This window comes from Tamandua tetradactyla, chromosome 4 (assembly GCF_023851605.1).
Source record: "Tamandua tetradactyla isolate mTamTet1 chromosome 4, mTamTet1.pri, whole genome shotgun sequence".
Lineage (NCBI taxonomy): Eukaryota > Metazoa > Chordata > Mammalia > Pilosa > Myrmecophagidae > Tamandua > Tamandua tetradactyla.
In genome coordinates this window covers 197,453,120-197,477,468 of record NC_135330.1, presented here as the reverse complement: position 1 = coordinate 197,477,468, position 24,349 = coordinate 197,453,120, and the positions used below count along the sequence as shown (strand labels likewise).

The window sequence follows — 24,349 nt, the reverse complement described above, 5'->3', positions numbered from 1 at the left end:
GCTTTAAGTACATTATAAAAAAAACCTTTGTTATTTTGAAAACAAAAATCTATCCACAAATTGGTAAATTGTCTTATTCACCAAATAATAAATGAAAGAATAAAACTAATATTCACTGAGTATCTATTTGCCAGGAACTACATGTTATTTTTATGTACTTTGAGCTATACAACTCTCATCCTAAGCTACAGTACAATATGCTTATAGGTTAGAGAAGCAACACGTCCACAGACCACAAAGATTTGAGAGAAAGCCCACGCTTCCTTCATTACACCACGATGAACAGAAACGTTCAATTAATGCCTTAAAGCGTATAGACTTTTGTATCATACTCCTTATAAAAATGTCATAAAGAACTAAAAATTACAGAACAAGTACAATGTAATAAAGTGCACTCAGCCTGGTAGCACTGGCTCCTCATAATGATTCAACACACTGGCTTTATGTAATGAATCACAATAGCCTATTTCACCTCATGTACACAGACATCACCCTATTCACCCTATCAAAATTCCCTATCAAAATTCTCACTCCGACAAATCTTCATTCAACTTTGGCCTACATAATTATGTGATTAACTCAAAATCACCTGTATGAGTAAATAAAAATAACATATAGTAAGTAAATAATAAAAGTATCAGGAGCATCTCTGCTTATTCTACTACATGCAGCAATATGGATGAAGCACAAAAACATCATCAGACCAAAAAAAAATCAAACACAAACAACTACATAAAATATGAATCCATTAAATGTCAGGATATTAGTTACATTTAGGGGAGCAATCACTGGAGGCACACGGGAGGCCTCTGGGGTGTTAGTGATGTGTGTTTTGATCAGGAAGTTCATTACATGGGTGTGTTTAGTTTGTGAAAACTCACACACAAACAGGTTGTACACTTGCAACCTGTACACTCTTTCCATATACACCCAGCAATAAAACGTTAATAAAAGAAACCCATTATGCCAACTCAATCTTTTCTGGAGAACCCTAACACTAATAATCTTAGAGAAACATTCTCAAGACCTCTAACAGGATTCACAAAGGAAGAGATGAGATGAGTCATGAAAGCAGTGGCAAGAACCCACTATTTGGAGCCAAAAGACAAAAAATTTTAACTTGAGCTACTTATTGTGAGCTTAGAAAACACCCTTAGCCATTTTCAATCTTCCCATTGTAAAATAAATTCGGTAATACATAAGACCTACTTTGCTTACTCCACAGGATTATCATAAGAAATCATTCATTATATAAACACTTGAAAGATAGAGAAGCAAAGTATTAAAAATCCAGTATGAATTCCAAATAACTTCTTTGCAGAAACTGACAAGTTGATTCTAAAAACATAGGAAATTTCAAGGTACCCAGAATAGCCAAGACTATTTTGAAAAGGAATGAAGTTCAAAGACTAACATCCCAATTTCAAAACTTATTACAAAATCACACTTATCAAGAGAGTGTGGTACTGGCATAATGATAACTATATAGATCAATGGAATAAAACTGAGTCTAGAAATAAACACTCACATTTATAGTCAAGTGATTTTTGACAAGGATTCCAAGAACATTCAGTGAGAAAGGAATGATCTTTTCCAAAAGGAATGATCTTTTTCACCAATGGTGCTAGGAGAACAGGTTATCTATATGCTAAGGAATAAATCTGTGTCACTGACTCACACCATATACAAAAATTAACTCAAAATGAATCAAAGACCTAAATATAAGAGCTAAAATTCTTAGAAGACATAGATATAAGCTTCCTGACCTCTATTAGTCAGGAAGAAGCCATTAGGCAATGGCTTCTCAAATTGTGGCACCAAAAAGCATAAATAGCAAAAAAAAAAAGTAAACTAGACATCACCAAAATTAAAAACATTTATGTTTCAAAGAACACTATCAAGAAAGTTAAAAAGGTAACCCACAAAATGGGAGAAAATATTTGCAAGTCATATATCTAATAAGGAACTGATAACTAGAATATACAAATAACTATTACAACAATAGCAAAAAAAAAGAAAAAAGAAATTTAACGCAATTAAAAATGGGCAAAATTTGAATACAGTTTTCCAAAGATAATATACAAGTTGCCAATAAGCACATGAAGAAATGCTCAACATCATTAGGCATGAGGGAAATGCAAATCAAAGCCACAATGAGATACCACTTCACACTCACTAGTGTGGATGTAAGAAAAAAGACTGATGGCTACAATCAAAAGACAGGTAAGTACTGCGGATATAGAGAAACTGCAACCCTCATACACTGCTGATGGGATGTAAAATGGGACAACTGCTTTGAAAAACTGTCTGGCAATTCATCAGACGACTGAACATAATGTTACCATACGAAAACAATCACCAACACGTCCATTTCTAGGTATGTTTCCAAGAAAAATTATAACATGTCCACACAAAAACCTGTACGAATGTTTACAGCAGCATTATTCATAATAGCCAAAAGATGGAAACAACCCAGATACTCATCAAGAGATGGAAAGGATAAACAAAATGTGGTATATCCATACAATGGGTTACTATTCAGCTGTATCTTGAAAATATTATTTTAAATAAAAGAAGCCAGTCACAAAGACCACATACGTATGATCCCATTAATATGAAATGTCCAAAAGAGACAAATCTATACAAAAAGAAAGCAGATTAGTGGCTTCCTGGGGTCAGGAACAAAGGAGGGGATGGAGATTGGGAGGTGATGGCTAAAGGATATGGTTTCTTATTGGGGTAGTGGAAAAAAATTGATAGTGGTGATGGATGTGGATATACTAAAGCCATTGAAATGTATACTTCAAATGGATGAAGTGTATGGTATTGTGAATTATTTTTCAATAAAACTGTTAATAAAATGGGGGAAATGTGATAAGTTTTACTATGAAAGTATATACCAGAAGTGGGCAGATGCCAAGAGTCTGAAACTGAGTATGCTGGGTAAGGAAAATTTCCCTGAGAAATTATACTTGACATCTTCAAAAAGACTGACATCTTCAAAAAGATACACAGTCTTTTCCTAATATAACTTATGTAGACAGCTTAATTGAACACCGTAAGCACATGGAACCTTGGGTAGGACATGAGATTTTGTTGGTTTGTCCAGAGTGATGCCCCGAAGAATCCCAGAGTGGTTTGATCAGTGAGTGGAAAAGTATTTGCAAAGTCCCCTTCGGGGAATGGTGAGAATGGGGGAAATTTCAACTTCCCCAAGTTGAATTCTTGATATTCTCACAAGCAGTGTGGGCAACCAAAGCTATAGGCTGAGCCCCAAGTCTTGGGGTTTGTTCATATGAAATTTAACCCCACAAAGGATAGGTCAAATCTACTTAAAATTTAGGCCTAAAAATCACCACAGGAGAGCCTCTTTTGTTGCTCAGATGTGGCCTCTCTCTCCAACCAACACAACAAGCAACTCACTACCTTCCCCCCTGTCTACGTGGGACATGACTCCCAGGGGTGTGGACCTTCCTGGCAACATGGGACAGAAATCCTAGAATGAGCTAACACTTAGAATCAAGGGATTGAGAAAAACCCTAGAATGAGCTGAGACTCAGCATCAAGGGATTGAGAAAGCCTTTTTGACCAATAGGGGAAAGAGTGAAATGAGACAAAGTGTGAATGGCTGAGAGATTCTAAACAGAGTCCAGAGGTTATCCTGAAGGTTATTCTTACGCATTAAGTATTCAAGATGTAATGGAGAGGCTGGAGGGAAGTGCCTGAAAGTGTAGAGCTGTGTTCCAGTAGCCATGTTTCTTGAAGATGACTGAATAATGATATAGCTTTCACAATGTGACTATGTGACTGTGCAAACCTTGTGTCTGATGCTCCTTTCATCTACCTTGTCAACAGAGGAGTAGAACATACGGAATAAAAATAAATAATGGGGGGAACAAATGCTAAAATAAATTCAGTTTGAAATGCTAGTGATCAATGAAAGGGAGGGGTAAGAGATATAAATAGATTTTTCACGCAAAAAACCTTCATTCAGATATTGGGTCTACCAATCATCGTAGCATACTGGTAACTCAGCAAGTCATGCTGCTTTCTCAGCTGTAAGGAGAAAATGACAGTACCACAGGATTATTAGGAGAACATAATCATACTAACAGCTAATATTTACTGAGCACTCAGCAGCATACATCAGCCACTATCATAAGCACTTTTCATAGGTTATTTTATCTAACTCTAGAAATCATCTTTCAGCAAATTTCATTATTCTCACTATTTTACAAATTAGGAGATAGATTCAGAGAGATGAAGAGACCTGTGCAAGGTCACACTGGGTGGCAGAATGATTATTAAAGTGGCCCCAATTATCCACCCCTCTCTGTAATCATACCCCTTGCTATGTAACACTGCACCTCCTCCCATCAAAAGGTGGAGATGAATTTCCTCATCTTGAATCTTGACCAGCCTCATGACTTACCTTGGCCTAAAGGATGTGGGAGAAGTGACTCTGTGCCAATACTAAGCTTAGACCTCAAGTGACCCTGCGCACTTCCACTGGCCCTCTTGGAACCCTGTCACCACCATGTGAAGAAGCCCAAGTTAGCCTAGAGAGTGATGACATACATCAGTGACCTTCAACATTCTGACAGCCACCAACCAGCTCCCAGAAATGTAAGCAGCCACCCTAGACCAACCAGGCCCCAGCCAAACTGCCAGCTGACCACAGATGTATGAACAAGCCTAGATGAAATCAATAAACTCTAGCCCAGACAATCACAGTTACCCAGATGATGCACAGATTCATAAGTAGCAATAACCAGTCACTGTTTTAAGCCACAGAGTTGGGGTGAGGGGAGCAGGTTAGAGAATAATACTAACTGAAATACATGTAAACAGAAGAGCTGGGATTTAAACCCCAGCAGTATGACTCCAGGCTCACCCTCCTAAGCACAATATATAACCTCCAGATTCAGAGCAGACATGACACACTATTGCAGCACACTATTGCAGCATTTCCTTTGTGAAAAAGAAAGACAAAATTGTATCCTATTTTATGTTATTTACAATTAATTTGTGAAAGCTCAAAATAATACATATAATTCTTGGTTCTTTCTTTAGGCATATCAGACCTAGAACTAGAACAACTGCTTACAGCCACCTATCCATTAGTTTATTAAATATGAGAATAAATGAGAAAATTATCTGTACTTTCCTGAATATATACACCCTTGTTTTGATGTATAAAAATATTTGTTTACAAGGCGCCCATGCCAAAAAAGTCCAAATAGTACGAAAAGTAACTATATTAATTTGTATTTACTCATTCTCACTCCTAATTTACAACTTTGCTTTCTAATTCACTGATAACCTACCACATCATCTATGTCCCTACATGCTTCTATATCCATATACTCTGACATCTCTTCCTATTACAAGAGACTGTCAATGGTCCCCTAAAGCCAACCCTTGCCTACTCAAGCACATTTCTCCAGCCAATTCTACCATCTCTCTCCTACCTTCATCAATTTTTCCTCTAGAAAATTGTTCTCAGCATACAAATGTTATTTCTTTCAGTTTATTTTTTTTTCTTTTGGCTTTCTGTCCCTACAACTAGATATTTTTGTTTCCAAGAGAGGAATGTTTCCACCAAGAGACAAAGCAATGGTTCCAACTAGTGACTTTGGGCTCCTCATGATAATGGGTCAACAGGCAAAGAAGGGGGTTACAGATCTGACAGGGGAGGGTCAAAACTATTAAGGAAAAATGGGGTTGCTACCACTCAAAAGGAGAAGTATGTCTGGAATGCAGGAGTTTCTCTGAGATGCTACATGCTAATTTCATGTACTGTGGTGAAGTCAATGAAAACAATCCACAGATGTATGAACCCAGACCCTTAAGGAATAAGGGTGTAGGTTACTCCACCAGTGAAGGAACCACAACGAGCTACGGTGCTTTCAAAGGACAGAGGGGGGAAGGAGAGCAGCAGTGGAAGAAGGTAATTATAGATACCAGCTACAACCAGTTGCAGAAAGGTGAATTCTAATAGTGATGAGTATTTCTTCCTTATTTTAATATAAAAATTTTGTGTATATATTAACCAATTTGTTTTTCATCTTCCATTCTCAAACCACCTAACAGTAGCTACTTTCACATATCATATTTAAGTTACAGGATATTAAGTGGAAAATGTGACTGCTAGAAGAGAAATGAACACCCCCCCAAAAGGAAAAGGAATATTATATCCTCTTCTAAGGAGAGGGTTTGTATAATGTCAGTTGAACAAGGGATAGTTACATTATATTCAGCGAAAGTAAGGTTTTGCAACTGTCTCTATCTGTTAAGTTAATATGGTTGAAAAGAGGCATATATAGAGGACAAACTGACAGGGGGTGGACAGTTGAAGGCTCGGCACTGGGTAAAATTCGCTAGGCTGAGACTGTATTTCCCCAAATTACTTTTCTTGCAAGATTGTGGGTTTGGTTTGGCCTGTATAGAAATTCCAACAAGATCTGGAAGGCAAAAATGAAGCAGCAATTATGTTTGTGTTAAAAATCTCAATGTCAGCCGAGGCACTATTACAGTTCTCACACCTCCTAGATCTGTGGGCTTACTTTCATTGGAATGGGGTAGCAACTGAGCTCAGAGCTACTACAAATTCTGCCAGAGACCTTCTTTAGCATCTCCAAATATTCCTGGGCAAATCTGTACATAGCTGTGTGAAATGCAACACCCTTACCGCAGGTTACCCACATTGTCAAAACTGGAGGCTTGGATACATACAGGTTCAAGTTTGTGTGTGTAGATTTCAGCTCATCATCATTAATTCTAAATGTTTCTTATGGGTGCCAGAATAACCTTGCTCTCTCCCACTTTATTTCTATCTTCTCTTTCAGACTGCCAGCCCTGCTGACTTCAAGCCCAACTCCAAATACAGGAGTGTAGAACCAGCTCCTAAACTAGTAAAGCTCAATCACTGCAATAAAACCCTTATACCAGTTGTAATCGTTTCACTTCTTTGATCAAACCGTGCCTGGCAGGGATGAAAATGTAATTTAGGATGATTCTACTTGTTTCTTCTATACCTCAAATTATCCCCAACTAAAGGGGAAATCAATAGCACACATTGGGTCATCACGTGCCTTGCTTTCCTTCCATCAGCAAAAATACTTAAGGATTTAACTGAAAAACATTAAGTTTGAATGTATTTACCTTCCAATGGTGCAAGTTCAAATTTTAAAATCTACCTTTTTACAAGCAGTAATATTTATATTAAAATAACAAAATGGGCACTGTTCAGATTCTACAACACAATTTAAAAGCCAACAGTTTAATAAATGCATTAGACTACACTAATGTTAACCTTAGACTGTGCTAAGAGCACAAAAAAATAAATCAACTAGAAGATTTACGTGCCATCTCTAAAATCAACTCACCTAGTTCCCTGTTGCACACAATTTTTTTTTCAATCTGTTTAAAGTCAGAGTCATTAACTCAAATTCTGTAGTTCAATCCTGAGGGGTCCTCTAGACTTGAGCTGGTCCTAACTAACCACTTAAAAATAAATAGATTTCTAACAGTCATTCCATGAACATGAATTTTAAAACAAAAGCAGTGAGACAAACATTTACACTTTAATATTTGCTTCTTAGAATAGAAAAAGACACATAGGTAAGGGTCAAAGAGAGTTGAGAAGAGACATTTTTTTTCAATATTATATGGTACTATGTGTCCACTGCTGTCAGTTTGCTGCCAATAAAAGGGAAAAGAGAAATCTAGCTGGCCCTTTCACCAGCATTTATATATGTTACTTAGTTCCCCACTTCCCATCAAACAATTACCTATTCAGTCCAAGTGTATGTAATCAAAGCAATTACTCTCATTTAAAAAGTGTGTATTAAGTCAACAACTGTGTTTAAGGCCTAGTTTGACATGAGTGGAAATGAGCATATGAGGAGCTCCAGCAATGGTGGAGTGGCTTCCATCCAACAGACGGCATGAACCCTCCCACACAGGCAACAGAAAGCAACCAACAGCAGGCAGAAACTGGAGGAGATGTGACCACTGAAAAAAGGCAGGTTCACTCAAGTTTATACAACTCTTTTTCTAGGGGCACTCCCAGTCTGCAGCAACACAGAGCAGCTAGAATCCAAGTAGAACTGGAGTTCATGGTGGCAGAGTGGCTGGAAATTAAGGGAGATGTTAAGAAAAGAGAGCCACAGTAGAAGCCTCAAAAATTGATATATATTCAATTTCCAGTGCCTGCCCAAGCAAAAAAAAAAAAAAAAAACAACAACTGATATATACTCCTTCAAATTCTTCACTGAATCTAAGCTGCATAATATACTCAGGAAAGAACCCAGTGGAAAGCAACAACTGCAAAATTCAAAGAACTCAATAAAGAGTTCAGCTGCTATCCACTCCAGAGGAAACAAGCGCTTGGATTCTGATTATGGCTAAATTAGAGGCTTAGTAAACACCTTAGACTTTCTACACACTTTCTACCGAATTATAAGACTAAATCTCCACATGTTCAAGGATAATCAGCCAGTAATTTAACTGTTCATGCTAACAAAAAGAAATAGTCATCAAAGGAAGATGAAGAGAATTTAGAGATGATATAATTTATCAGCAATGACATTCACTACACAATTAATACTTGGCAGGAAAATGTGACCCATGTCGGGGGGTGGCAGCACAGAGGGGGCTAAACAGTCATCGGAAAAAGATCATGAGATAATCTAGATCATGGAATAAAACATAAGGGTTTTAAAGGAGTTATTATAAATATGTTCAAAGACTGAAGAAAAGCATGGTCATAATGAAGAATCTCAGCAGAGAAACAGAAATGGTAAAAAAAAAAAAGAACCAAATGAAAGTCTAGAATTAAAAGGTACATTATAAATGTTAAATTTAATTTGAAATGCTAGTGATCAATGAAAGGGAGGGGTAAGGGGTATGGCATGTAAAATTTTGTTTTTTTCTGTTTTCATTTTCTTTTTCTGTTGTCTTTTTACTTCCTTTTCTGAATTGATGCAAATGTTCTAAGAAATGATCATGATGATGAATATGCAACTATGTGATGATATTGTGAATTACTGATTATATATGTAGAACAGATGAGCATATACTAAGACTATTTGTGTTTCCTTCCTGTAATTGTTTTTTTAATTAATAAAAAATTTTTTTAAAAAGGTACATTATTTGATAATGGGCTTAACAGCATATTAAAAACAGCAGAAAAGAGTCAGTAACCTTGAAGACAGATCAGTAGAAATTATTCAGTATGAAGAAAAGAAGAAAAAGATTGAAAAAAAATTAACAAAGACTCAGAGACCTGAGGACAGTTTAAGCAAAGCTACACATGTGCAACCAGAATCTTAGAATAAGGGAGAGACAGAGAATGAGGCAGAAGTAGTTTTAAAATAAATGGCTAATATGTCTCAATATTTAAAAAATATATAAACTTAAAAATCATATAAGCTTAGCAAACTCTAACCAGAATACCAAAATAAACAAATAAACAGAAATAAACTGCACATCCTTCAGAGCAGTAACAAAAAAAATGTATATACAGAGGAACAATGTTAGAAATGAAGGCTGATTTCCCATCAAATATAATAAAAAAGCAGAAAACAATAAAACTACATCTTCAAAGTAATTAAAGAAAGACTGTCAACCCAAAATTCTATATCCAGCACAAATATTCTTTCCTTCAATAATAAGAGTAAGATAAAGACATTCAAGTAAATGAAGGCTGAAAGACTTTGTCACAAGACCTGTAAATTATGCAACGTTGGGGAAGTTCTTCAGACTGAAAGTAAATGATATCAAATGAAATTCGATTCTCTGGATCAAAATGAAGATAGCCCAAAATGGTAAATATGTTGGTATATATAAAAGATTATAAATTTTCTTAAATTACTTAAAAGGCAACTGACTAGTTAAAGCAAAATAACACTGTATTGAAGTGAAACATACCAATAACACAAAGGCTAAGTGTAATTATGTTCTTTTAAGTTCTTCCATTTTACATGAGATGGTATAATATGGTATAATGTTAATGTTAAATAAACTGTGAAAATTAATAATGAATAGTGTTGTGCCAGTGTGAATCTGTGGTGGATCCCAGAAAAGCCATGTCCTTTAATCCTCATTCAGTACTGCTGGCTGGAAGCATTTTGATTGTTCCCATGGAGATGTGACCCACCCAACTGCGTGTGGGTGGTAACTTTTGATCAGATAGCTTCCACGGAGATGTGACTCTACCAATTAATCCTTTAAAAGAGGAAATGTTTTGGAGAGAGTCCCTTTTTAGAACCACGAGAGAGCCACAGTAGAACGACATAGCCACAAGAAGCAGAGAGTCCCCCAGCCAACGACCTCTGGAGAAGAAGGAAAATGCCTCCTGGGGAGCTTCATGAAACAGGAAGCCAGGAGAGAAAGCTAGCAGATGACACCGTGTTCACCATGTGCCCTTCCAGCTGAGAGAGAAACGTTGAATATCGCTGGCCTTCTTGAACCAAGGTTTCTTTCCCTAGATGCCTTAGATTGGACATTTCTATAGACTTGTTTTAATTAGGACATTTTCTTAGCCTCAGAACTGTAAACCAGAAACTTATTAAATTCCCCTTTTTAAAAGCTGTACCGTTTCTGGTATATTGCATTCCAGCAGCTAGCAAATTAGAACAAGTGTAATCCTTAGAGCAACCACCAAAAAAAAAAAAAAAAAAAAACCACCAAACGGTATAGTTTTAAAAAGCCAACAGAGAATTTAAAACATAGTATTAAAAAAATATTTGACTAACATCAAAGAAAGCCATAAAGACAGGAAAAAGTAAACAGATTAGACAGATATAAGACATACAGTAAAATGGTAGACTTAAGCCCATCTGTATAAATAACACTAATTGTAAGAGTACCAAACGCTTCACTCAGAGGCAGAATTTGTCAGACAATTTTAATTAAAAAAAAATGGAAAGAAAGGAAGAACCCCAACACATGCTTCCTGAAAGAGATGCAGTTTCTAATAATGGAGGGGAAAAAACTTCAAAAGCTAGTATTGGAATATGAAAAAACTGAACACAGACTGTAAGCTTTATATCAATGTTAAAGTCCTTGAACTTGATTACTGTACTTAAGAGGATTACTGGGGCAGCCCAGGACCCGGGCCCCCTCCTACATGGCCCATACAAACCTGCTTTAGCCAAGGTCAAAGGTCAAAAAGGAAACAATCTCCCTGGAAGGAGGCGAATGCAACCACAGATGTAAAACCAGCATTGATTATATCTTGTTTTACATCCAATGCTGGATGTAAAACCAGCATTGATTATAAGCACTAATCTTAGTAAAACATCAGGTCGTAGGCCCCTTTAACGATGATACTAGAGACCTGATGCCCTCATGCTGCATGGAATGCCCTTGTTCTAGAATCAAGTATTACCCTTTCCTAGACTCCTGGTCCTTGCAAAGCGATAAATGTCTGGAAAGTCAGCCACCAGAGAACCTCTCCTTTTCGTAAGTCCCAATAAACCTATGTCTACTTCTGTGCCTGGCATGTTTTTTGGTTTCACAGCAGCCTCAGCCTGTACTCTGCAGGAAGGTGGTCTGGACCCGAACAGCTACATAAGTATATATCTTTGTCCTTACGAAATGTACATGGAACTATTATGTGTTCAAGGCACATGATGTATAGCACCCGTTCTTAAGTGTTTAAGAAATACATGGATGGACGGATATATAAAATATGGCAAATGTAGCAAAATGTTAAAACTGTTGGATATAGGATTCTAAGAGACGGGAAAATATGTTGGCATTCTCTGTATGAGGTTTGCATTATTTTTGCAACTGTCCCATAAGCTTGAAATCATTTCAAAATAAAGCTTAAGTTAAAAACACACACACACAAGTCACCATAACAAAAGAATAAAAGATAAAAACTGTATCATCTCAATAAATCACAAAAAAGAGACATTTGATAAAATCCAAAACCCATTCATAATTTTTAAAAAAACTCATTAAATTAGGAATAGCAGGGAACTTCCTCTATTTACTATAAAAAAAATCCAGAGCTGACAATCCACTTAATGAAATCCACTTCAGTGAAAGACTGAATACTCTCCTCTTAAGATCAGGAACAAGGCAAGGACCTCTATTGTCACAATTTCCTAGACAGTGCAATAAGCTAAGAAAAAATACATAAACCTTAAAAACTGGAAAGGAAGAAATAAAACTACCTTATTTACAAATGACATGGTTGTTTATACATTATACAATGAAAACCCTAAGAAACCTACAAAAAGGGTATTGGAACAAAGTGAATTTGAGCAAGATTGAAAGAACACAAGGATAATAAAAAAAATCAACTGTATTTCTATAAACTAGTAGGAAATAAGTGAAAAATGAAATTCAGAACATTTCATTTATAGTACCATCAAAAAACATTAAGTTCTTAAGAATAAATTTAACACGCAAGATCTCTACAGTGATTGCAAAATATGTTACTGCAATAAGTTAAAGATGACCTAGATAAAAGGAGAAATACACAGACTAGTAATCTACTGCTATATTATAGATTACCCCAAAATTAAGCAGTTCAAAACAACATTTATTATCTCACACAGTTTCAAAGAGGCAAGAAATTGGGAAAATGAATTATAACAAAAGTACCACACTAATGCAAAATGTTAAGAATAGGGTATATCTTTTGTTGCTCAAATGTAGCCTTTCTCTCTCTATGCCCAACTCTGCAAGTGAAACCATTGCTCTCCAGGGACATTATATTTAGGGATGAAAGTCTCCCTGGTGGTGTGGGGACCCCCAGGGATGAGCCTGGCCCTGACACTATGGGATCAACAATACCATTCTGACCAAAAGGGGGGAAAGAAGCATACCAAATAAGGTATCAGTGGCTGAGAGAGTTCAAATAGAGTAGAGGGGCTACTCTGGAGGTTGCTCTTACACAAGTTTCAGTTAGACCTTGCTACCTATCATAAACTGCCAAAGCCCAACCAGGACCAATCCTAGAGCAACATATAAGATTCCACAAGGGTTCCATGCAACTTCCCAGAAACCTACAAGCTCCAGATGGATCCCTGGACCAAATAAGTCCTGAAACCTAGAGGGCCCAGCCTCTCCAGAATATCAGATAGCTCCACCTTCCTACCCCATATTAGTGACAGACCCTTCCAATATGAAAAAGTTAGAATGGTCTTAGCCCAAACACTCCTAAACAGAGGGACAAAAAAGGTCAAAGTGATGGTGGAATTATACAGAGAAGGTAGGGTTTAACAAATGAATGTGATTGCTGAATTATTAAATTGGTATCTCTTTTAGTCTCCAATATCTTAGAGCAGCTAGAAATAAAAACCTAAAATTGTGGAATTGTAACCCATGTTAAACTCTGAAATATGTTCAACTGTGCTTTGAAATTTATTGCTTTTTTGTATATATGCAATTTTTCACAAAAAATGAAAGCAAAAAAGTCAATTGTGGTGATGAAAAAATTTAAGCCATCTAGCCTCCTATGGTAGCACATGACAAACTCTGGGATCTGTCCTGTAACTACTTGTTGAAGAGTGCTTTGAAAACTATTGCTACTGCTTTTTTCTTTCTTTACTTTGTAAATGTGTTATATTACACAATAAAAAAGTAAAAAAAAAAAAAAAAGTAAAGGAACAGAAGCCTCAAAAAGAAAAAAAAGAAAAGTAACAGTTGTTCCCACAAGATTGGTCAGGTTTAAAACATGGCTTCTCTAGGATACATAAGCCTTTCAAATCAGCACAGAGTATATATAGTTATATGTTCAGTAAATACTTATCTTCTATGTGCCAACACTATGCTAGGATCCAAAATAGCTGGAAAAAAAAGTCCAGGCCTTCCAGAAGCTAACAATCTAGGGCAAGGAAACATATTTAAGCAAACTATAATATCCAGTGTGGGGATTTCTATGACTGAGGTATACCCAGGGTTTTGAGAGGAGAAAGGAGTGCCATATATTGCCTTAAAAAAAGGTGAGGTAACAGAAGGGCCTTTCCATTGGTGCTGAGTGATTCATCATAAGCGGGAGTTTGAACATGTAGTCAAACAGAAAGAGATCACTATAAGCAGAGAAATACCAACATGGAAAGACCTAGAGACTAAGGATCTAATGTAATAAGGAACTGGGAGTAGTTCCATGCTTTTTGGAGTTTAGAGAATTTATGAGGAAATCAAAGGAAATGCTAGGAAAGAAGGTAAGAACTAAGCTGATGCTAAGGTATTTAGATTACCAGAAGTTAGGATACCTAAAAAGCAGGGAAAGGAGGCTGTGTTTCTGATCTGGACATGCAGGTGGACGTGCCCACAGAATAAAGAGGAAAATCAGGAGAGAAGTCAAGGGATACGATTGCCAGAGAAGCCTTGGAGAAGAAAACAAGGGAAAATGTGTAAACGAGCCTCATTTATCTAAGTATTACTTATTCTAGAAACCCAACTAACTGGGATGAAAGCAGGCGCCAAAGAATAAACTAAAAAGGCAACTTACTAAAAACACAGCATAAGACCACCTACTAAAACTAAAACTCATACTCTTTTGCCATAGACATTAGATTTTCATTAAAACCTTAATACATTTAGATAGAAATCTAAAATTTTGATTTCCTGATTTCCCAAGTTCACAAGAAACTTGAAACATCAAAAAACATGCTGGTGTAGTTACTAAAGGCAATCAATTGGCAGCAGCCTGAGGTAATACCTCAAAGAGTAGGGCATTTTATAAGGATTCTTCGCAGGAGACAAAAGACCCATTTTTCCACCATCTAAGGTCTGGCCAGTATGGTCCCTCCTTCAAGAAGTGTTCCATAGTTCCTCTTAGCCTAACATAATTAATCTCTTTGTATTCAAATTTCCAGTTTCAAATATTTCGTTTCCGCCTTCCTGAAGGCACTAACTATATTCTGCCTTGTTTTACAATCATTTTTATACCAGTCTCTTTCTTCCTACTTGAACAGACAAACAGACATCTCTTGCTTGAAGGAATTTTTCATCTTTTATCTCCAGCCACCAATAAATACAATTTTCTTAGACAGTACAGCACATGAATATCCATTCAAAACACAATTATCTCATCCTTGCCTTCTCTAAAGTGACATGAATGATGTTTGCCACAAAATGTGTCTCCCTGCCACAAAATGTGTCTCCCTGCCCCAAGTTATACTAGTCTTTTATTGATTACTTACATATTTAGCACCAGACTAAACATTTGGCCTGGCTTATCACATCAATGAGGTGAGGAGGATGAGGAGTGAGAACCAATGGGTCCAAGGTTTCTTTAAGCTATTCTAAAATAAGATTGTGATGGTGGCTGCACAAACCTGTGAATATACTAAAAACCAATTAATCATACACTTTCAATGAGTAAATGTACAATATTCAAAATACATCTCAGTAAAGCTGTTTTTTAAAATAGGATATTTGCTATTATCTCCACTTTACAGATTAAGAAACTGAGGCTTAGCAAAATTAGGTAATCGACCCATGGCATCACACCTAGTTAGTGATGGGAAGAGAATAAACACCCAAGCATTCTCGACTAGGAGTCTATGCTCCTGACTGCCATGCTCTTCTGTTACCTTTAGAAGGGGACTTCACTCAACAAGCATCATACCAAATGCCTAAAATATGCTACCATCACTGCTTGTCTGGAACAGTGGGCCGGGAACTTCCAAGTTTTCACCTAATTATATTACACCATAAGGGTAGGGGAGAAGACAAAGTATTAAAAAATATATATATATCAAAATGACAGAGGGAGAAAAAAGTACTCAAGAACTTTATTTACAGTTTGCCATTTTTGGAATAAAGCTCCATGAAGCATTCTACCGCTTGCCTGCTACACTGGAGTTAGGTGGGGAGGCCTAATCCAGACAAGCTGAGGGCAACTGTAGGCTTCCTGGACGGGTTTGCCTAAACACAACTTCTTAACCTCGGCACTGATGACACCCTGGGCTGGAGAATCCCTTGTTGCAGGGGGCTGTCCTCTCCACTGCAGGGTGTTAACAGCACTACACTAAATGCCAGGAGCACTGCCTCTCAGTTAGGGCAACCAATATCGTCTCCAGACATTGCCAAGTACTATGCTGGGGAGGGGAAAACTGCCCCTAGTTGAGAACCACTGGCTTAGCCTACAGATAGAGATAACAGAAATACTAGGCATTTGAAGACAAATAATGTACATTATAATCAGGAAGGGAGAAAAGTCTGTTTAACAATCACCTCCCAAGCCTCCTAGAAAAATAATTTATTACATAAAAAAGGTGAAGGTGGAAGTGGGAGGAGTATGTAAAGATTTATAAGGGCAACACCCATGTACTCACAGGAAACATTCCCAAACTGCTGTCCAGATAGGCATGCAAAGTCTCCAGCACTCAGCAGAAAATCAGCTCCAGAGAGGCATGACTGAAAACTAACATCACGAAACATCTCAAGGATACTAGATATGAAAACTAAGCATCCCTCATCTTTAGAGGAACTGAAATCCCCAGTCCAGATTGCCACCACTGCCAGGGAAGACAGGCAAACCAGATGAAAGTATAGATAAAAACTTAATGATAGTTGGGGTGGGGATGAGAAAGAGCAATCCAACAGGAGTAGGCAGAGCTGACCCTATACAAATTGTACTTCCCGTCTCTCAACTCTCTCTTCCTGCCTTTTTACGTGCTTCTGACTCTCTTCTCCCTATTGTTAATGCCAAGTCAAGGGCTTCCAGTCCCCTCAAGCTGGCCCTGCTTAATCAAAGCTCAGCACTGATTGCTTGTGGGCCTTTTAGCTAAAATCAAGAGTAGGAGAACCCAGCACTGAGCCTCTCTGAATAATGATTCAGAGGGCACCAGAAGCTCCAACATGATACTAGCTGAAGAAAGGAAGGCAGAGAGGGAAGCAAGAAAATCAAGCGACTCAAATCTCAAGTAGGTGCTGCAAGTAACCTCCTGCCATTAAACACAGGAAAAAAAAACTTTCCTTTATAATTAAAGAAATGAAAACTCAAAACAAGACGTAAATTTCATACATCACATTGGCAAAAAGCTTAAAGTTTAACGAAATCCAATGTTGGTGAACATGGGACAGAAACATAAATACAGAGCTGGTTAATGTAAACTGGTACAACCTAAATATCATAATAAGAGTCAGATAAAACAAATTATGGTACATCCACATAAGGAAATGCTCTATCATTTTTAATTTAGTTGATCTATAGATACCAGCATGAAAATATCTCTGGGACTTCTATGGAAAAATATAAATTGCAGCCCTGCCCCCCCCCAAAAGCAAACAGTACAACATTTGCATGTTTTAAATAAAAGTAAAAATGTAAACATGCAGGTACATGCATAATGAACTTCACAGAAACTGTTAACAGTGCGTTATCTTATGAGAGAAAAGGAAAGATAACTTTACTGTTACTTTTCTGTATTATTAGAATTACATTTTTCATCATATACATGCGTAACTTTAACTTAAAATACACTTCCCTAAAGTACTACTCTATTCCCCCCACATTTAGCCATATTCCCTGACTACAAGGCTCCACTCCCCAACCTCTCTAGTACCTGAAGGCTAATTCAAAGTATCCAAGGAATTTCAGCTAGTGAGGATATATTTTGGGACATGCGGCTTTTCCTTAAAAACTGTTCGCTTCCTAAGATCCCCTCCAAGATCAAAGAGAAAAAGAACCCCTACACTGCCCAGGGAACCACAAACTCTCTTTTCCTTTCAGGCTTCTCATCATTCTCTCCTAGTGAGAGACAAGGGTCATAGTGAGAATAGCCTCTCCTGCTCTGAGTTTTATATGTAGACAGAACTGTCTTGGCTAATCTCACTCTCACATATAAAGGAGGGCAGCTTCAGCCTCAATGAGGAAAGAGGACGCCTAACCATTTCAGAACCAATTAACAGTAGGGGGTCTTCTGCCTGGTTTCTCCCAGCTCTCATCACCTTGGGGCGGATGGACAACCCCCAGACTCTGAACTTCTACTGGACAGGGTCTCAGTCCTGTTTTATGCACCATCTCAGGTACTATATGTATATGGAAGCTTAATTAATATGTCTTCGTTTAAGTTAATCAGATCAGCACATTCTGTCAAAGAGGGGAGAGGCAGGTTAGTGGAAGGCTTCCAGTTTATGGCCTTTTACGGATCCTTGAAAATAGTTTGCTGCTTTAACCCATCTTTCCTCTACACCCCTTAGCTAACATCTAAGTTTTACACAGCTAAACCAAGTATTTCTAATTACAGCTTACTATTAATGTCTAATCATCAGAACACAACTATTATGGATACTTTAAAATATCTCAGATTAATGGTTCCAAGACTTACTTTACAACAATTAAGTTTTACTCATCTGAGCTTAATCTTCATGATTTTCTCACTGCACATGATCATACACACAACAAACCCTGCCAACCTAAAAAATCAGTCTCAAGGCAGCAAATGGACTAATTCTGAACAAAGTAGTGAGAAAGGACTGTAAAACCTTTTTCAAAAGGACTGCAAAATCTTTCTCAAATTCCAGGAAAAATAAAAACAGAAAAGAAAAAAACTCATACATCCCATATCCCTTACCCTCCCTCTCACTGACCACTAGTATTGCAATCTACCCACTTTATTTCACCCCTTATCCCGTCTATTATTTATTGTTTGACCATATTTTTTACTCCTCCATCCATACCCCAGATGAAAGGAGCATCATACACAATTACATAGTCACACAGTAAAAGCTATTATCGTTACAAAATTGTCTTCAAGAATCAAAGCTGTTGGAACACAGCTCAACAGTCTCAGGTACTTTCCTCAAGCCACTCCAATACACCATAAACCTTTAGATATCTATATAATGTATAAGAATAAACCCCAGGATAACCTCTCGATTCTGTTTGAAATTTCTCAGCCACTGAAACTTCATTTTGTCTCATTTCTCTCTTTCCCCTTTTGGTCAAGAAAACTTTTCTCAATCCCATGATGCCGGAACATCTGCCCCACATTGCAAGACAGATTTATATCCCTGGGAGTCATGTCCCATGTGGGGGGGGGCAGTGAATTCACCTGCTGATTTAGCTTACAGAGGCCACATCTGAGCAACAAAAGAGGTTCTCTGGGGGTGACTGTAGGCATAATTATAAGTAGGCTCAGCTTCTTTGCAGGAACAAGTTTCATAGGGACAAGCCCAAAGATCAAGGGCTCAGCCTATTGATTTGGTTATCCCCATTGCTTGCAACAGTATCAGGAATTGCCCAAATGGGGAAGTTGAATATTTGCTCCTTTCTCCCCAGTCCCTCCCAAGGGGAATTTGCAAATACTTTTTTTATTCACTGCTCAAACCACTATGGGATATACTGGGGCATCACACTAACCTGTACAAAGCAACAGGATCTCATGCCCTATTCAAGATTTCCATGGCACCCTCTTAAGCTTAAAAGGTAAACACATTCTCAGAGAAATTACTGTTTTGTTTTATTTTGTTTTGTTTTAACTCAGTATTTTTGGAGTTTTTAATATTCCCAAACATGAGTACTCAGGCCAAATAAAGTTTTCTCCAAATACCTATCGTCACTGGAAATGACAAAATACTTGTGAAGTATTTTTAAAAAGTTAAAAATTAAAATTGCTTTTATCCTAAAGCCAAGTTAGTAAAATTACAAGTCAAATACGCTTGGTACAACACATCTCACGTCAGAAGCTTAGCTTACCTATAGGTATGCCTAAGAGACACTTCCAGAGGACCTCTTTTGTTGCTCAAATGTGGCCTCACTCTCTCTAAGCCCAACTCTACAAATGAAATCATTCCTTCTCCCCTCGGGGACATGACATTCAGGGGTGAAAGGCTCCCTGGTGGTATGGGGTATGACTCCTAGGGATGAGTCTGGCCCTGGCACCATGGGGTCAACAATGCCATCCTGACCAAAAGGGGGAAAAGAAGTGTAACAAATAAAGTACTGGTGGCTGCGAGAGTTCAAATAGAGTCAAGAGGCTACTCTGGAGGTCATTCTTATGTAAGCTTCAGTTAGATTTTGCTACCGATCATAACTTGCCAAACCCCAAAGAAAACCATTGCTGCCAATACTAAAGAACACCTAAGGTGTTTTATAAGAGTCTACAAACGTTCCATGCACTAGGGTAACTTTCCAGAAGTCTACAATTTAAGTGTAGAGGGGCCAGCCTTGCCAGAACATCAACTAGTTCCATCCCCCTATCCCATCTTATTGACAGCCCCTTTCAACATGAAAAAAAATGGTCATACTCCAAATACTCCTAAAGAGTGGGAGAAAGATCAAAGGTGACAGTGGAGTTATACAGAGCAGGTCAGGTTTGACAAATGAGTATGAGTACTGAATCATATTATTTCTTTTAGTCTCCAGTATCTTACAGCAGCTAGAAGGACCTAAAATTGTGGAACTGTAACCCATACCAAACTCTGAAATCTATTCTACAACTAATTGCTGTGCTTTGAAATTTACTGCTTTTTTTTTGCATATATGTTTTTTTCTAAAAAAGAAAAAAACGTTTGATTGAGATGATTAGAATAAGTTTAGAGAAAAATTAAAAACATTTCATATCAACAAGAATCCCATCATCATCACATAGCTCCCCTAATTCCTGAGAAGAGCAAGGGAAGAAAAAAAAAGCATAACTGGAGAGGAATAAAGTGGAAAGAGTAAGAAAACTAACACAAAAGTTAGTAACTGGAGAGGAATAAAGCGGAAAGAGTAAGAAAACTAACACAAAAGTTAGTACTGCAGGAACAAAAGGTCTAAAGTGAACCTCTTCTATGCATATTTGTGAACTTACAATATGACCAAATTTATCTCAACAAAATGTTTTGATTTAAGGTGTGTTGCTCTGGCTCGTTCTGAGAATAGCCTAATGGAGTCCCAGGTTGGGGTGCTCACCCCCACACTCACCACATGAAGCATAACTAGGTGTAAAATTTGGTTCCACAAACTGACCTGCACACCCCAGAACAATGTTCCTCGCTTTTCCCTAATAGTGCCAACCACCTCAGACAGATGCACTGCCTCTACGAGATCTTGCGGAAGTACACGCAAGTGTGCTGAGAACAATGATTCCGTCGCCACGCTAGCTGTAAAAACTATGTATTGACAGTTTGCCTCCTATAAACACACGACGTTTTACAGGAAGACAAAAGATTCCCAAGCCCTCCAGACAGCAGATCAAGCTTCGAAATAGAAGGCTGAATCAAAGTTTCTGAAATCATTTACTAAACAGGGTCATCAGGACGCCACCACCAGCCATCATTCCGTAAGAAAAGCAGGAGAAGCGCGTTCAAAGAAAGCTCTTCAGGGTAAACTAAAAGGTCAGCCCTGCGCTGGGTCAGGGAGGATGCTCAGTTGGGTGATGTGTGGGTGGGAAGCTGCAGTGACAGCAGGCGGGTCTGAGGCGGCCAGGCTGCTGGGTTTCAGGGTTCGGGTTCCCCCCTAAAATGACTAGGAGCTGGTTAGAATGGCTGGACCGTAAACACCCAGCAACCACAAACTAGGCTTCTCTCCTGAGCAAAAACTTTTCAAGTATCAATAAGGTAGCAGAGCGCACAAACGTCAACTATTCGCAATTGCATAACCACTTTCACGGTCGCTCGACTCCGAGGTTTCCTAAAGAAAAGCCAGCGCGGGCCACGGGGGCGGGGCGGGGGAGCCCGGCGACGCGGGGCTCTGCTCACCGGACCCGCAGGTTCCCCCGCGCCAGCCCCGAGGCGACTGCCAAGAAGCAGGACGAAAATGTCAGCGGTGAAAGCCCGTTTTCCTCGCCCCGGGCGGAGGTTGGGCGGCCAGGCGGCACGGAGAAAGCCCGCAGGGCCCAGGCGGAGGGGAGCCTGGAGGGCAGGCTGGAGGAGGGGGCCCTGGGACCCTGGAGGGGAAGCTGGAGTAGGGGACCCTGGAGGCGACTGGGTGGGAGCCTGGAGGGGATGCTGGAGGAGAAAACCGGGTGGAGGGAACCCTGGAGACGACCGGGCGGAGGAAACACAAGTGCAGAGGACCCCAAAGAGGTGGGCGGGGTGGAGAGAACCCTGGAGGAGGGGGACTCTAGAAGAGGGGACACGGGAGTAGCGGATCGGGTGAGAGGACCCTGGAGGAGACGCGTGGAGGTGACACGGGTGAAGGGCCCTGGAGGAGACCAGGTGCAACTGACACGGGTCAAAGGGACCCTGGAAGAGGAGACCGGGTGGAGAGGACCCTGGAAGAAGAAACAGGGCGGAGCGGATCCTGCAGGGGGCCCCAGAGAAGGGGACCCTAGAAGGGACTGGGAGGAGGAGACAGGGTGGAGGAGACCGGGTGGAGGGAACACGGTTGAGAGGACCTGGTGAAGACAGGGTAGAAGGAGCTGGTGGAGAAAACCCTAGAGAAAGGGACGGTAGATGAGGGGACCCAGAGGAGGGAACCGGGTAGAAGGGGCCCTGGAGGGGGGACGGAGAAGGGGGCCTGGAGGCGGGGACACGGAGGAGGAGGCCTGGAGTGGGGGACCCGAGGAGGGGCCTGGAGGCGGGGACCCGGAGAAGGGGACCCGGAGGAGGGGCCGCGCGCCCAGGCCCGCACGCCGCCCGGGCCGCGCGCAGAGCCGCTCCCCGCCCCTGGCCCGGAAAGGGGAAAGCCCGCCCGCGGGAGGATTCAACAGGAGCGCCGCGCCGCCCGCCTGCCGCCCGCGAAACAGCCGCCGGCCGGGCCGGGCAGGGCGACAAGTTTAATTCCCGTCGGCGGCGGCGGAGCCCGCGGCGTGGGGGGAGCGCGCCGCCAGCCCCCGGCCCCCCACGCGGCCCGACCCGCGCCCCCCGCCCGCGCCGCCGCGGCCGCTGCCCCGAGCGCCGCAGCCCAGCCCCGGCCGGGAGGAGGGCGACGCTCCAGCCTCGCCACACGCAGCCGCGGCGGCGGCCGCCGGGAAATGGAGCGCGGCGCCCGGGCAGGAGGCGTCCTCTTTCCGTTAGCTGGGTGGCTCCCTACCTCCGGGCGGCCGCCGCGCTGCTCCTCTCACTCCGCTGCTCGCCGGGATCCGCCGCCGCCGCCGCATCCAATCGCCTCCTCCCGCCCTCCCCTTCCGCAGCCAGCCCGGCCGTTCCTCCTCCTCTCCGCTTCAAAATGGCGCCAAGCGCTCCTCGGCGGCTGCTCCAATCGAACCGCCGCGGACGGCACCGCGGGCAGCCAGGGCGCGGCGTGGGGGCGCAGCGCCCCCTGCCGGTCCGACGGCCCCGCGCGCGCCCGCCGGCCCGCCTCCCCCCCGCCCGCGCGCATGCTCCCGCCTGCGCCCCGCCCGCGCCCGGCTCCCACCTCCCTCCGCCCTCCCCGTCCGCGCGTGCCCGCTCATTCTTCCCCGCCCGCCTCGCCTATGCCCCGCCCCGTCCGCGCGCGCCCGCCCGCCAACCTTAGCCGCGCCCCGTCCGCGCGCAAGCCCCAGCCTTCGCCCCGCCCCTTCCCGCGCGCGACCGCCGCCTCCCTCCGCCCCGTCCCATCCACGCGCATGCTCCCGCCTCCGACCCGCCCCGACTGCGCGCGCCTCCCTGACTCCGCCCCGTCCCCTTTCGCGCGCGCCCGTGCGCCCTGTCCACGCGCATGCTCCCGCCCAGGCGCGGCCCAATCGCGCCTGCCTGACAGCGCCCGCCCGCTCTGCGCGCGCGGCCACGGGGACACGCCGCTGCTGTGTGCCTGTTGGGTGCGGGACGCCAGCTGTCAGTCGGGTCTGTGCCTCTGCTCCCTCGTTCACTGCGGTTGGAAAGTATATGGGTTGTTGTTACATATCTCCAACTTTTGGGTTAAAAGCTGGAAATTTTTTAAAAACAGATTGAGTACTGATGTTGTACAGTCCAAATAAATTGGTAATATTAACTACTTTGCTGCTTGGTAACTCTGACACTGCATCCCAAAATGCCATATGTCGTTTTTTCATCAGCTCCAAGCGCCTAAGGATCCCAGACCTCTTCCATTTCAGCAGTGTTCCCTACTAGACGTGTGTCACTGTATTCCACTGTCCAAGATTTCGTCATCAAAAACTGAAGGGTTTTACTCATTTAAAAAAAAAATTTTTAAACATGGGTGGGCTCGGGGAATCAAACCGGGGTCTCTGGCATGACAGACAAGAATTCTACCACTGAGCCACCGTTGCACAGCCCTCTGCTCATTTTATGCATTCTTTAGATCTATAGACAGTTCTTTTTAAAATTATCTCCTTTTTCGATTATCTCGAGAACTTTTTATTTATTGATTTACGTTGGAAGGCACCAGGAAATGAACTGGGTCTCTGGGACGGCAGGCGAGAACTCCGCCACCGAGCCACCATTGCACCGCCTCCCCAGAACCTTTCTGTTCATTCTATCAACATAAATCTTTCATCATAAATCAAAACTCTTTCATCATAAA

The 24,349-nt window shown here is 41.1% G+C and overlaps 1 protein-coding gene across 2 annotated transcripts in view; it reads right to left on the bottom strand.

Annotated features, from left to right (window-relative positions):
* Positions 1 to 23,126, bottom strand: part of PDS5B (PDS5 cohesin associated factor B) — a 226,461-nt gene extending 203,335 nt beyond the window's left edge. Inside the window, exon 1 of one of the 2 annotated variants that reach the window (XM_077159007.1) lies at positions 22,940 to 23,126. The gene's annotated coding sequence lies outside the window, so the exon portion shown is untranslated. Of the gene's footprint in view, positions 1 to 22,849 lie in introns of both variants that reach the window. The other variant, XM_077159008.1, reaches the window with a different exon arrangement.
* Positions 23,127 to 24,349: the final 1,223 nt, after the last annotated feature.